The sequence below is a fragment of the Salvelinus alpinus genome, chromosome 27 (assembly GCF_045679555.1).
Source record: "Salvelinus alpinus chromosome 27, SLU_Salpinus.1, whole genome shotgun sequence".
In the NCBI taxonomy this organism is placed as follows: Eukaryota; Metazoa; Chordata; class Actinopteri; order Salmoniformes; family Salmonidae; genus Salvelinus; species Salvelinus alpinus.
In genome coordinates, this window is record NC_092112.1 from 37676753 (window position 1) to 37693076 (window position 16324).

Consider the following 16324-nt stretch of genomic DNA (forward strand, 5'->3'; position numbering starts at 1 on the left):
ATTGAGTTATAAAACACTGAACTTTCCCTTTAACACGTGCTGTGACAAACAAAAGGAATTGGTTTGATAAGATATGGCTTTAGTAAGGAAATTATTAACGGAGAGGGAGAAAATTTCTGGCAAAAACTCAACATGCTGATCTAAGCCGTGTCCTAGACTGGAACAGGTCCTTCTCTCTCTCTCTCGCTCTGCCAGCCAACCTTTTAACGCACCTCCACGCTCCCACTCACACACCGACAGCACATCTACACACACTCACGGTACATTCGCACACACACACATTTTTACAGACCACAATGCCTCTTCTATCCCTCGTTCTCCTTCACAGAAACCCATTCAAAAATACACATAACGACATAATGACAGAGATTCTCTCCAACACTGTCTCTCTTTATTCAACACTTACACCCACACACCATACAGTGTTCTCACATAACTACTGTACTGTTCACATATTGTAGATTGGCAAACAAACATGAACACTGAATACCTTTAGTAAATAGACATACCTATATTCACATCCCCCAAAAACATACCTACACCTACCTCCTCCTTTTCCAAATGACCACCACCTGGTTTGCCACATAGCCAGTGGGTGACACAGGCCTGCCCCTCCCCATGGCATGGTGTGATGTGATGTGATGCAGTGCTGTAGGACTGTATACTGGATAAAGAGCACGCAGGTGGAATCTTTGAAATGGTAAAGAGGTTTGTTTATAGAGCAGCACAGATGAAAGAGCCGCGAGGAGAAGCACGAGGCTGGAAGGAGGGAGGTAGGTAGGGAGGAGGAAGAGGAGGGGGAGCTGTTTTCTACTCCTCCGGAGCACATAGCCTTCTATTTGACACCTCTTCTTGCCAGAGGATAAGAAACACGCTCGCTATGAAAGATATACGGATGAAAGGACTGTATGCTGATGTAGTGCCAGCGGGGCACTTCATTAGATACACAGATCACCCTACAGAGCACAACCAAGACCATGGAGGTCATACAGAGAACTAGGTAGGGTAGGGCTATAGACTGTGTTTTGTACTAAAGTCTACGGCTAGGGCTGGGCAATATATTGTATTTTAAGGTATACACTCTTAGAAAAAAGGATTCCAAAAAGGTTCTTTTGTCCCCATAGGATAACCCGTTTTGGTTCCATGTAGAACCCTTTTATGTTCCATGTAGAACCCCCTACATGGAACCAAAACGGGTTCTACCTGGAACCATCAAGGGTTCTTCAAAGGGTTTTCCTATGGGGACAGCCAAAGAACACTTTTAGGTTATATTGCCAACTGCATACCACCCTGCATCCCACTGCTGGCTTGCCTCTGAAGCTATGCAGGGTCGGTCCCACAGATGTTGCTGGAAGTGGTGTTGGAGAGCCAGTAGGGGGCACTCTTCCCTCTGGTCTAAGGAGAGCCCAATACCCCAAGGCAATGAAGGGGACATTGCCCTGCGTAAGGTGACGTCTTTAGCTGATGTGTGGTGAGCGTTCTGGCACAAGCAAATGGTTGCTGTGCATCACCCAGGTGGGTGCTACACAATAGTGGTGGATGAGGTGAGTTCCCCCTACTATGTAAAGTGCTTTGAGTGCCTCATTTGGGTGAAAAGTGCTATATGAGTTCAATCAATTATGAATTAATAGTGCCTTTTTATCTAAGAGTGTACCGGTATGGATCCACATTCTGGTATGGATTTTTACAATACTGTCTATAACGATATTTTGATACAGTGCTAAATAAATAAAAAGTTCTACAAATTGGACTACTTCAATGTCAGTTTTGTCCTAGTTTGGTTCGTTATTAAACAATCAGAATGGAGAAAGACCATTGAAACCATAAACTATAATTAATTTGTTGCCATCCTACAGTCATCAACTATTCATTAAACAAGGGATGTAGTGGAGGGTAAACGCAGTTTACGCAACTTTTTATTTGGTCACTTAGCATTTACCCACTTATTATTGCAATTTTTAAGGTCCCACGTCTCCAGACGTTTCTACAGACATCCCCCAAACAAAAAAAACCTGACTCTTGAAGAATGAGTAAATGTAAAAGAACTGGTAAATAGTTGCTTATATATACACACTAAGTAATCTGAGGGGGGGGGGGTGTGCCTCCTTGTCAACAACAGTTGTGCGCAATCTCTAATATTAAGGAAGTCTCGAGGTTCTGATCGCCTGAGTTAGAATACCTCATGATAAACTGTAGACCACACTATTTACCAATAGTTTTCATCTATATTTCTCATAGCTGTCTATGTACCACCACAAACCGATGCTGGCACTAAGACCACACTCAACAAGCTGTATAAGGACATAAGCAAACAAGACAATGCTCAACCAGATGCGGTGCTCCTAGTGGCCGGGGATTAAATGCAGGGAAATAAATCAATTTGACCTCATTTCTACCAGGATGTCTCCTGCGCAACTAGAAGTGAAAAAAAGCTCTAGATCACACCTACTCTACACACAGAGACACATACAAAGCTCTCCCTCACCCTTTGGCAAATCTGACCATAACTCCATCCTCTTAATTCCTGCTTACAAACAAAAACTCAAACAGGAAGTACTAGTGATGCGCTCAATACGGAAGTGGTCCGACACTAAGCTACTGGACTATTTTGCTAGCAGAGATTCGAATGTGTTCCGGGATTCATCCAATGCCACTGAGGACTTTACCACATCAGTCACTGGCTTCATTAATAAGTGCATCAACGACGTTGTCCCCACAGTGGCCGTACATACATATCCTAACCAGAAGCCAAGAATTACAGGCAACATCCGCACTGAGCTAAAGGCTAGAGGTGGTGCTTTCAAAAAAACACTTTTTTCCGGATGCTTTAAAAAGAAAAATCACACTATGCCCTCAGACGAACCATCAAACAGGCAAAGCCTCAATACAGGACTAAGATCGAATCCTACTACACCGGCTCTGACACTTGTTGGATGTGGCAGGGCTTGCAAACTATCACGGATTACAAAGAGAAACCCAGCCACAAGCTGCCCAGTGACACAAGCCTACCAGAGAAGGTAAATGCCTTCTATGCTGGCTTCGAGGCAAGCAACACTGAACCATGCATGAGAGCACCAGCTGTTCCGGACGACTGTGTGATCACACTCTCCGTAGCCGATGAGAATAAGACTATTAAACAGGTTAACATTCACAAGGCCGCAGGTCCAAACGGATTACCCGGACACTAAGCATGCGGTGACCAGCTAGCAAGTGTCTTCACTGAGATTCTTAACCTCTCCCTGACCCAGTCAGTAATATCCACATGATTCAAATAGACCACCATAGTCCGTGTGCCCAAGAATGCTAAGGTAACCTGTCTAAATGACTATTGCCCCTTAGCACTCACATCTGTAGCCATGAAAAATGTTGCTAGGCTGGTCATGACTCACATCAACACCGAACACCCTGGACCCACTCCAATTCGCATACCACCCCATCAGATCCAAAGATGGCACAATCTCTATTGCACTCCACACTTCCCTTTCCCACATGGACAAAAGGAACACCTCCGTGAGACTGCTGTTCATTGACTACAGCTCAGAGTTCAACACCATAGTGCCCTCCAAGCTCATCACTAAACTAAGGACTAAACGACTCCTGCCACCCAAGTCACAGACTGTTCCCTCTGCTACCACACGACAAGCGGTAGTAGAGGGCTAAGCCAAAAGGCTCCTGAACAGCTTCTACCTCAAAGCCATAAGACTGAACAGTTAATTTATTAAACGCCTACACAGACTTTCTGCTTTTCACCCCCTACCTACATGTGCATAGTACTTTAATCAGACATCTAACCAAATCTACATGTAAAGTGCATTGAGAAAGCATTCAAACCCCTCGACTTTTCCACATTTTCTTACATTGCAGCCTTATTCTAAAACGTATTAATGTTTTTTTTCTCATGAATCTACGCACCATATCACATAATGACGAAGTGAAAACAGGTTTTTAGACATTTTTGATAATATAAAAAAAAAGTAAACTGAAATGTACATAAGTATTCAGGCCCTTTGCTATGAGACTTGAAATTGAGCTCAGGTGCATCCTGTTATCATTGATCATCCTTTAGATGTTTCTACAACTTGATTGGAGTCCACCTGTGGTAAATTCAATTGATTGGACATGATTTGGAAAGGCACACACCTGTCTATATAAGGTCCCACAGTTGACAGTGCATGTCAGAGCTAAAACCTAGCCATGAGGTCGAAGGAATTGTCCATAGAGCTCTGAGACAGGATTGTGTTGAGGCACAGATCTGGGGAAGGGTACCAAAACATTTCTGCAGCATTGAAGGTCCCCAAGAACATAGTGGCCTCCATCATTCTTAAATGGAAGAAGTTTGGAACCACAAAGACTCTTCCTAGAGCTGAGCAGGGCCTTGGTCAGGGAGGTGACCAAGAACGCGATGGTCACTCTGAGAGTGGTCCTCTGTGGAGATGGGAGAACCTTGGGAGAACCTTCCAGAAGGACAACCATCTCTGCAGCACTCCACCAATCAAGCCTTTGTGGTAGAGTGGCCAGACGGAAGCCACTCCCCAGTAAAAGGCACCTAAATGACTCTCAGACCATAAGACACAAGATTCTGTGGTCTGATGAAACCAAGTTTGAACTCTTTGGCCTGAATGCCAAGCATCACATCTGGAAGAAACCTGGCACCATCCCTACAGTGAAGCATGGTGGTGGCAGCATCATGCTGTGGGGATGTTTTTTCAGCGGCGGCAGGTACTGGGAGACTAGTCAGGATTGAGGGAAAGATGAGAGAGAGATCCTTAATGGAAAACCTGCTCCAGAGCACTCAGGACCTCAGACTGGGGCGAAGGTTCACCTTCCAACAGGACAACAACCCTAAGCACACAGCCAAAATAACGCAGGAGTGGCTTCGGGACAAGTCTCTGAATGTCCTTGAGTGGCCCAGCCAGAGCGGGCTTGAACTGATCGAACATCTGTGGAGAGACCTGAAAATAGTTGTGAAGCGACGCTCCCCATCCAACCTGACAGAGCTTGAGAGGATCGGCAGAGAAGAATGGGAAAAACTCCCCAAATATGTGTGTGCCAAGCTTGTAGCATCATACCAAAGAAGACTCAAGGCTGTATTCACTGCCAAAAGTGCTTCAACAGAGTAAAAGGGCTGAATACTTATGTAGATGTGATATCAGTTGTTTTCTTTAATAAATTTGCTTACATTTCTAAAAACCTGTTTTTGCTTCGTCATTATGGGGTATTGTGTGTAGATTGATGAGGGGAAAAAATAATTTAATCAATTTTAGAATAAGGCTGTAACATAACAAAATATGGGAAAAGTCAAGGGGTCTGAATACTTTCCGAATGCACTGTACATATTACCTCAATCAATCACCACAACTACCTCGTACAGTGGCAAGAAAATTATGTGAACCCTTCGGAAATACCTGGATTTCTGCATAAATTGGTCATAACATTTGATCTGATCTGCATCTAGGTCACAACAATAGACAAGCACAGTCTGCTTAAACTAATAACACAAACAATACGTTTTCATGTCTTTATTGAACACATTGTGTATGTGAACCCTTGGATTTAGTAATTGGTTGACCCTTCTATGGCAGAATTAACCTAAACCAAACATTTTCTGTAGTTGTGGATCAGACCTGCACAATTGCCAGGAGGAGTTTTGGACCATTCCTCTTTACAAAACTGTTTCAGTTCAGCAATATTCTTGGGAGGTCTGGTGTGGACTGCTCTATTGATGTCATGCCACAGCATCTCAATCGGTTTGAGGTCAGGACTCTGACTGGGCCACTCCAAGCTGTCCAGGCCCTGAGGCAGCAAAGCAGCCCCAAACCATGATCCTCCCTCCACCATACTTTACAGTTGGGATGAGGTTTTGATGTTGGTGTGCTGTGCCTTTTTTTCTCCACACATAGTGTTGTGTGTTCCTTCCAAACAACACAACTTTAGTTCCATCTGTCCACAGAATATTTTGCCAGTAGCGCTGTGGAACATCCAGGTGCACTTTTGCAAACTTCAGACTTTTTTTGGGGACAGCAGTGGCTTCTTCCGTGGTGTTCTCCAATGAACACCATTAGCCTAAGGGTTCACAAGCACACTATGTGTGTCTATTGTTGTGACTTAGATGAAGATCAGAACATCTCCCCATTCTATTTCTCTTGACTTTTTCAAATGTCCAGTGTAAATGAAGTATTTTGGGAGGGCTGACCTGATGTGTAACTCGTTTCATATTTGAAATACATAAAATTACATTAGGCCTTCCCTATACGACTACATTAAAATGCAAAAAATACACTTTTCGTTTTCGTTTAAATCTGTTGTTTGACTTATCTTGATCGCCCACTGTCACGTTCGTCATACGAATCGGACCAAGGCGCAGAGTGGTATGCGTACATTTTTCTTTATTAAAGAAAGAACACTGAACAAACTAACAAAACAACAAAACGAACGAAACAGGAAGCTATATAAAATAGTGCAGACAGGCAACTAAACATAGAATAAGAACCCACAAACACCAAAGGGAAATGGCTACCTAAATATGATCCCCAATCAGAGACAACGACCAACAGCTGCCTCTGATTGGGAACCATATCAGGCCACCATAGACATACAAATCACCTAGACCTACAAAACTCTAGACATACAAAAACCCTAGACAATACAAAACCCCTAGACAATACAAAAAATAGCGTATCCACCCTAGTCACACCCTGACCTAACCAAAATATAAAGAAAACAGGGATATCTCAGGTCAGGGCGTGACACCCACTGGAGTTTATAGTTTACACACTTCTTCTACCATTACATCACTGCATAAAACGTATTTACAACTTACATTTTTCAGAAACCGCCAAGTACCGTCATACCATCAAAAAATACTGTGGCATTATAATTTGGCTGTTGACAATGTCCTTTCCAACACAGTTCCAGCAACTATGGTGGCTGCGTAACCAGGCCAGCCAGTATAGCTTGGCTTGGCATGGTTTGGACATATAGTGCTGCTACAAAGGGAAGAAAGACAAGAAAGAGAGTGTAGCATGCATGAAGAATAAATATTGCAGCTAGGAACCATGCAGATGAGCCCAAATATCAAAAGAGGTAGCTAAATAAGATGCATGCATGCTTGCATAAACTATACCACACAAACACACAATCCCAAACTAGTGGCACAATCCCCTAGCTATGCCCTCTGTGTGTGTGTGTGTGTGTGTGTGTGTGTGTGTGTGTGTGTGTACAGTAATAAGACAGAAGCAGGGTTGTTATGGGGCTGAGGAAGGGTACAGACAGGCCGAATGTGTCAAATCACACTTGTGTGGTAGAAAAATAATTATATGACCACACACTCTCTAATCTAGCAAAGGAGGAACAGACAGATATTTGTATTTTGGCACTGGAGGTCAAAGTCTGATGATGAGTTACCAGTACTTGCTGTAGCGCTAACTGCTAACCATACAAAACAGTCTGTGACACATGATCCCGTTAGCTATTTCTTTTGACTGGTGTTCCCCAAGGCTCATAAGCTCAAGTTGCGTTTCAAAGCATGAGCAAATTTAGGACACATCTGAAGAGACTATGTGACTGGCTACAGCGCTTGGTCACTGGAGGGTCCTTCACAGCTGCCACTCTGTGTGCATGCAAGCGTGAAATGCATATTTGCTGCAGGAGGACTCAAGAATACTAATCATAATTTCAGCCTGTCAGAAGAGGAAAGCGGATTCCTCCTCTGTGTCTCAACAGGAAAGTCTGTGTTCAGTAGGCTACAATCTGAATACAGGAAAAACTTAAATGTAGGTTTCACGCTAGATGGATAGAGGAAGGGGAAAAGAAGCGTTCTTACATTAGAGGTTTATAAAAAAAAAAGGAGACAGGAGAGAAATCCACTTAGCATTGAAAGAGAACTGTGACACTGAAATAGTATGAAAGAACTTGACACCTGCTAAGAGAATATCGTTAGGGAAAGCACCAGGGTAAGATGAACTTCAAATGTCTATAAATTCTTCGGTGAAGATATTAAATAACTGTTATTTGATGCTTTGAAATAATGTATAGAGAATAGACACTGGGGGGAAAAAATGTTTAATCAATGTTGTTTCCATGTTGCACAGAAGAAGAAAAAAATCTATGTTATGGCGATGAATCAACGTGGTTAAAAAGTCATCAACGTAAGGAAACGCAAGGATATATAGACAATCTGCGCCCTGTGACATTACTTAAAGGTGCAATTCACCCGCAGAAATAAAAATCATGAAACTCCTGTCAATTTCGATGAAACTCCTGTCAATTTAGCGAAAGCCTATGTCCTGTCAGTGTGTAAAATAAAACAATTCATTATGATTTAAGTGGTCAGTCTGTGAAAATCAGGAAAACGTGTAGGAACGTGTCATAGCTACATCATTCTCATCCCTGGAGATAGGGGATAACACACTATCACATTTCATAATGTTTTTAAAACAATTGCCTGCACTCCAGATCGCCTAATGAACCAATAGATGGTATACACATACTAGTCTAGAGAACGCATCCATCCACTCATACCACCATGACAAAGGATATATTTCGCTTAGATATGCTCAAGCTAAACAGTATACCAAATTATTCAACTCCATTTCTACTTCAAGTTACCATGTCACACTGCGCCCTGTGTCTGTAGGAAACCGAGATATTACAACAAGAAAGAGATAGAAATCCCATTGGGCAATGAATGGAGAAACGACCCACCCAACTGGCTGTCGACCAACCGCATTCACGTTGTCATGCAGCGTCACGCGGTTGCTAAGCTAATTGTCCCTTCTCAAAGTCAGAGTATGAGTCGAGAAACGTGCCCGTCTTCCTCGAAAGTACTTAATGTCACGATTCCAAAGCTATACGATATTACAGACAACGCGTTATCTCACATCTTGTCTCACATCTTGGAAAATATTTGCAATGTTGTACTTCTTGTTGCAATGTGGTACTTCTTGTTGCAATGTGGTACTTCTTGTTGCAATGTGGTACTTCTTGTTGCAATGTGGTACTTCTTGTTGCAATGTAGTACTTCTTGTTGCACTGTTGTACTTCCTGTTGCAATGTTGTACTTCCTGTTGCAATGTTGTACTTCCTGTTGCAATGTGGTACTTCTTGTTGCAATGTGGTACTTCTTGTTAAGCTAAACGCCAAATTGACTCCCATTCAATCCTTGAAGGAGAGCTCTCCTAGTCCCAGAATCAACCAGAATGCACCGTGCGGCCCATTGTCAACTTATGGGCAAAGTCCACAATGGGAGTTAATACTATTCCAATGGAGTTTCCCATCTCCTCCTTAATGCTGAGAGTGACCTTGTTAGGACTGGAGTGGAAAAGCAGGACTCTGGGATACAGGACCTAGTATAGTAAAACAGCATGTTTTTAACATTGAGACCAAGTGTTTTGCCTTCTCCATTATTATGTTTCTTCATGTTCAACTGGGCTCTGGGTGTCTATTGTCAAATGCTCAGGAATGTTTTAAAAGTATTCTACCAGTCAAAGGTTTTAGAACACCTACTCCTTCAAGGGTTTTTCTTTATTTTGACTATTTTCTACATTGTGGAATAAAAATGAAGACATCAAAACAATGAAATAACACATGGAATCATGTAGGAACCAAAAAAGTGTTAAATAAATCTAAATAGATGTTATATTTGGGGTTCTTCAAATTGCCACCCTTTGCCTTGATGACAGCTTTTCACACTCTTGGCATTCTCTCAACCAACTTCACCTGGAATGCTTTTCCAACAGTCTTGAAGGAGTTCCCACATATGCTGAGCACTTGTTGGCTGATTTTCCTTCACTCTGCGAGCCAACTCATCCCAAACCATCTCAATTGGGTTGAGGTCGGGGGATTGTGGAGGCCAGGTCATATGATGCAGCACTCCATCATCTCTCACAAGAGGAAATCATCCGTTCACCCACACCACATCTCACAAAGCCACGGTGGTTGGAACCAAAAATCTCAAATTTGGACTCCAGACCAAAGTACAGATTTCCACCGGTCTAATATCCATTGCTCATATTTCTTGGCCCAAGCAAGTCTCTTCTTCTTGCTGGTGTCCTTTAGTAGTGGTTTATTTGCAGCAATTCGACCATGAAGGCCTGATTCACATGGTCTCCTCTGAACAGTTGATGTTGAGATGTGTCTGTTACTTGAACTCTGTGAAGCATTATTTGGGCTGGAATTTCTGAGGCTGGTAACTCTAATGAACTTATCCTCTGCAGCAGAGGTAACTCTGGGTCTTCCTTTCCTGTGACGGTCCCCATGAGAGCCAGTTTCATCATAGCACTTGGTTTTTGCGACTGCATTTGAAGAAACTTTCATAGTTCTTAAACGCTCTGTATTGACTGACCTTCATGTCTTAAAGTAATGATGGACTGTCGTTTCTATTTGCTTACTTGAGCTGTTCTTGCCATAATATGGACTTGGTCTTTTACCAGATCCGTGGGGCGACGCACAATTGGCATAGCGTCGTCCGGGTTAGGGAGGGTTTGGCCAGTAGGGAGGGTTTGGCCGGTAGGGATATCCTTGTCTCAGTATGTAAAAATGTAATAAAATGTATGCACTCTACTGTAAGTCGCTCTGGATAAGAGCGTCTGCTCTTGGCCGGTAGGGATATCCTTGTCTCAGTATGTAAAAAAAAATTTAATAAAATGTATGCACTCTACTGTAAGTCGCTCTGGATAAGAGCGTCTGCTAAATGACAAAAAAAAAAAATGTAAAAATGTTACCAAATAGGTATATATTCTGTATACCCCCTACCTTGTCACAACACAACTGACTGGCTCAAATACATTAAGAAGGCACACCTGTTAATTGAAATGGATTCCAGGTGACTACCTCATGAAGCTGGCTGAGAGAATGCCAAGAGTGTGCAAAGTTGTCATCAAGGCAAAGGGTGACTATTTGAAGAATCTCAAATATTAAATATATTTTGATTTGTTTAACACTTTTTTGGCTACTACATAATTCCATATGTGTTATTTCATTGTTTTGATGTCTTCACTATTTTTCTACAATGTAGAAAATAGTAACAATAAAGAAAAACCCTTGAATGAGTAGGTGTTCTAAAACTTTTGACTGGTAGTGTATCTCTGTGGTAAAGCAACATTACTCTGGTCTCCCTCTCTCTCTGGGTAGAGACGTTTATAGCGCAGTGGCAGAGACATACCGCAAGTTGAACTCATGAGTAAGACTGCTCAATTGATAGTGCAGTTTGTTTAGGCGATCTTACAGCTAGCTACAACACATGCTGATATTGACCTTTGCATTATTACGTGTAGCTATGTTTTCTCGCTAGCTAGCAACCTAGCTAGCTAGCCAGCCTGCCCAGAGAGACAGAGCATTGGATTGTGGGTTTTGTAGTAAACTTGAGCTGCAACAGACTTGAGCTGCAACATTTCACATGTTTCTACCAACCTTGTTATAATTACAAAATGAAACATTTGTTCACAAAAATTGCTTTCACATATTAGTGTGGTTAGGGGGCTATTATTTCATTCAGAAAAATAATAATCTTTGCACCAATAGACTACAGCGCTTAAGGCAATTTCACAAGTAATTATTATTATAGTCAAAGGAATGTTGACTTATTCTGTTGCAGTACCACAGATGTTTTCATTACTTATTGGTACATATGATTTCTTAGATAAAAAATGTAATACATTCCGAAGAACTACTCTTATTGTAGTGTTTCAGCTTCGAAAGGAAATACAGTGCCTTCGGAAAGTATTCAGACCCCTTGACATTTTCCACATTTTGTTAGGTTACAGCCTTATTCTAAAATGGATTATTAAGATATTGCTCCTCATCAATCTACACACAATACCCACACAAGACAAAGCAAAAACAGGTTTAAGAAATGTTTGCTAATTTATTACAAATAAAAAACCTGAAATTACATTTACATAAGTATTCAGACCCTTTACTCAGTACTTTGTTGAAGCACCTTTGGCAGTGATTACAGCCTTGAGTCTTCTTGGGTATGATGCTGCAAGCTTCGTACACCTGTATTTGGAAACGTTCTCTCATTCTTCTCTGCAGATCCTCTCAAGCTCTGTCAGGTTGGATGGGGAGCATTGCTGCACAGCTATTTTCAGGTCTCTCCAGAGATTTTCGATCAGGTTCAAGTCCGGTCTCTGGCTGGGCCACTCAAGAGCATTAGGAGACTTGTCCCGAAGCCACTCCTGCTTTGTCTTGGCTGTGTGCTTAGGGTCGTTGTCCTGTTGGAAGGTGAACCTTCGCCCAAGTCTGAGGTCCTGAGCGCTCTGGAGCAGGTTTTCATCAGTGATCTCTCTGTACTTTGCTCCGTTCATCTTTCCCTCAATCCTGACTATTTTCCCAGTCCCTGCCTCTGAAAGACATCCCCACAGCATGCATGTATTAAAAATAAAAAACAGAAATACCTTATTTACATAAGTATAAAGTCCCTTCGCTATGACACTCAAAATTGAAATCAGTTGCAGGATTGTGTCAAGGCACAGATCTGGGGAAGGGTACCAAAACATTTTGCAGCATTGAAGGTCCCCAAGAACACAGTGGCCTCCATCATTCTTAAATGGAAGAAGTTTGGAACCACCAAGACTGTTCCTACAGCTGGCCGCCCGGCCTTAACTGAGCAATCGGGGGAGAAGGCTCTTGGTCAGGGAGGTGACCGAGTTCCCGATGGTCACTCTGACAGAGCTCCAGAGTTCCTCTGTGGAGATGGGAGAACATTCCAGAAGGACAACCATCTCTGCAACACTTCACCAATCAGGCCTTTAAGATAGAGTGGCCAAACGGAAGCCACTCCTCAGTAACAGGCACATGACCGCCCGCTTCAAGACTGTTGGAAAAGCATTCCAGGTGAAGTTGGTTGAGAGAATGCCAAGAGTGTGCAAAGCTGTGTCTACTTTGAAGACTCTCAAATATAAAATATATTTTGATTTGTTTAACACTTTTTTGGTTACTTGTCACGTCCGTCGTTAAAGGAAGACCAAGGCGCAGCATGAGTAGAGTTCCACATATTTTTTATAACCCGAGACTCAGCAAAACAAAACAAAATCAACGAACGAAACGTGAAGCTATACAAATAGTGCTGACAGGCATCTAAACATAGACAAGATCCCACGAAACACAAAGGGGAAATGGCTGTCTAAATATGATCCCCAATCAGAGACAACAATAAACAGGTGCCTCTGATTGGGAACCGTATCAGGCCACCATAGAAATACAATTCCCCTAGATGACCCACCCTAGTCACTATCACGCCCCAACCAACATAGAGAATAAACAGCTTTCTATGGTCAGGGCGTGACATTACTACATGCCACCATATGTGCTATTTCATAGTTTTGATGTCCTCACTATTATTATACAATGCAGAAAATAGTAAAAATAAAGAAAAACCCTGGAATGAGTCAGTGTCCAAACTTTTGCCTAGTACTGTATATAAAATGAAATATTACTCTGATACCGAGAAATGGGTTATAGAACTGTGATACAGTGACCAAAGAAGCGAAATCTTTAGTAGCTTATTTCACACACACACACACACACACACACACAGTTAGTAACGTAAGCATTTCGCTGCACCTACTATAGCACCTGCTAAACTGTGTACTCGACCAATAAACTTTGATTTGATACATCTAATAGATAATTCACTTTGATTGAGCCAAGGTAGGCCTATATAACCTTCAGTTCTCCAATCCCACTCATGCATTTACGTCACATCGTGCCAATCATTCTAATTTACACTGATTAGCTAGGCCTAATCAGAGAAAATGAGTCGGAACGCGAGAGGAGCATCAGTGTGTCGGATAAGTGATTCCTGAATAAGTTTAAAAGGACGGTCCTATCCTCAATAAGTTCGTATAATTACTGTAGCAGTCGGTGCCGTTCACTTCATGTGGTGTTGAAAGCTAATGAGAGAGAGAGAGCGCGCACAGTACCCCCACCAGGGAAGGAGAAAGACATTCCCTCACCCCCTTCACTGGTTTTCGCTAACCGTCATGTAGGAAACTGTTGCTATAATAAAAGCAAACCACGGGACTGTAGAGGAAAAGAGGGGCAAAGGGGGGAAAGAGAGCAGGTGGTGTATAGGCTACGAAACATGTAGGCTGGGGAGACCGCCTAAGTAAATTGACCATAAATCTAATGAGAGAGAGCGAGAGAGAGAGAGAGAGAGAAAAAAAATCCGGGAAAGAAGAAGCAAATAGCAAAGAGACGCCAATTAGACCGGCAAAATCGGCCCGGAGCCGTGGAGAGCATAGCCACTTGCCTACTTCTGCATCGTCGGTTTTATAAATCAGAATTTTGAAGATATTATTTTCACAGTTGGCTTATTCTATCGATGCTGTTGGCTTGAATTTAGTTTTTTTCAAGGTAATTTACGGCCACAGTAGTTGGACCGCGTTTTACATTGTATGCTGTGCCTAGCTCTCCGTGGATTAAACGGTCGTCTCCGGAGCCTGCTGCAGAGGAATAGGGGAATTTCAGCACCCTGGACAGCGACTAGCAGTTGAGGTAAGCGGGTCCGCTAAACTTATCAGCTAGTGGTAGATATTCAAATGTGTTTTGCGTAATGTTTTACCACAGATGTAAGGGAGAAAAGTGCATTATTACATTTGAATGAGACATGTCAAAATATTAGCATAACTTGAATAAATTCGAGGAGGGTGAGACCTTCACAAAGGCGATAATTGGGTTTCGGGGGAGTTAGGTCAATGAGGGTGGTTTGTAATATATTCCAAAGGATGCAGACTGTTTGAATATGAACGCTGCTGCGGCTCTATTTCCTAATGAGTCCCTGCCTCTGCGCTCTCAAGTTTATTAGGCTACTCAACATAACATTCAGAAGAATAAATATGAAGTTAGTACGCCTTATCTATTTCGATACTGGATGTGTGTATGGTCAAGAATATTGTTCACTATGAGAGAGAGTGAATAGAGGTTCAAGTGATTGTAAACCAAAAATTGCACGTGCAGAATTGTCAAAGGATGGTGTTTCCGTTTGGGGGAGGCGGGTGGGGGAGAAAAACCCTAATTTTATTTAAGGCAGCTATTTATTCTGAGGAGTCAGCGCGTGCCCACTCAGCAGCAAAAAGCAGTGCATGCCTCCGAGTCTCCACAGAGAAAATCATCTCTTGTTCAGCGCGAGACATTTCTTCGCATTGGCACGGAGCCAAGAGAAGTCCCCCCGCCACACCACAAAAAAAGATTCAGAAACGGCGCGTGCTGCACTCACACCCCCGAATCCTAATTCAAACCGGTTAATAAACGATGTCTGACAAAGGAAGAAAAAAAAACACACGAACACACTGATATCATAAACAATTTTATTTGCATACAATACATAGTCCTACAAATGAGCTGGAGATAGCAACACTAACCAATGGACCTTGTCCTTCAGTGTCCAGTAATCTGGAAACATGCAGACATCCTGACACCTTGCATTACCTGCGGTTCTGACTCTCCTTTCTAGCACAACCACTTACCTCATCACCCTCTCAAACATTCGAAAAATGACAGGCCTCTCTCTCACTCTCTATTTCTCTATCGCTCTCACTCACTCACTGACTCTCACTCTCTCAATCTCTCTCCCACTCTCTCTGTCCACTATTCCCGAATTCCGGTGAGAGGAACTGTTTCAGTTGCAGCTTCAAATACGCCTATTGCGGTTTTACATTTTCCATAACACTGAATATGAAAATAAATCTCCTTCCTAGTAAACGCATAACAACAAAGATATGGTCCTTCACACTGTGTGAGTGAAAATAATGTTAGTTGTTAAGTAGGGGCGCAGACTCTGACAGAAATGAGAAGAAGCAACCAACAGAAATGACATTATTCCAGAAGACTGCACTCTGGCTTCCTTGAGGACTGAAAACAGTCTGAGCTCTGCCTGTAAAGTAGGAGTTGTGGGTTATGAAGTCTGCAGTGCTATTGTCTGTAAACGCTTCATTTTATCTTTACTATGTGAAACAATGACAAACGAATATGTCATGCTCAATTTATTGGACAATAAATAGCCGAGGTATTTCAAGTTGAATAGACACCCCACAGAAACATCAGAGAAAATATGCATCAGTGGAGGCTCCTCAGAGGAGGAAGGGGAGGACTATCCTCCTCAGTGAATTTCCAAAAAATGTAAGTGGTAAAACATTTAAAAAGTTATCCATTCTAGATAAAATTATGCTAAATATCATCACATCACCAAATAATTTATTAAAACATACAATTTTGCAAAGAAGGTCTACAGTGGCCTCAACAGCACTACTGTATGGTGTAGCTAGTGTAGCTGGAGGACAGCTAGCTTACGTCCTCCAGACTATCAGAGCTCTTGAAACATGAA

The 16324-nt window shown here is 42.3% G+C and overlaps 1 protein-coding gene across 1 annotated transcript in view; it reads left to right on the forward strand.

The window, feature by feature from the left end:
* Positions 1 to 13931: 13931 nt before the first annotated feature.
* The window catches only part of LOC139556500 (transmembrane protein 121), a 64171-nt gene continuing 61778 nt past the window's right edge, over positions 13932 to 16324 (forward strand). The window contains exon 1 of the mRNA XM_071370538.1: positions 13932 to 14496. The gene's annotated coding sequence lies outside the window, so the exon portion shown is untranslated. The remainder of the gene's footprint in view (positions 14497 to 16324) is intronic.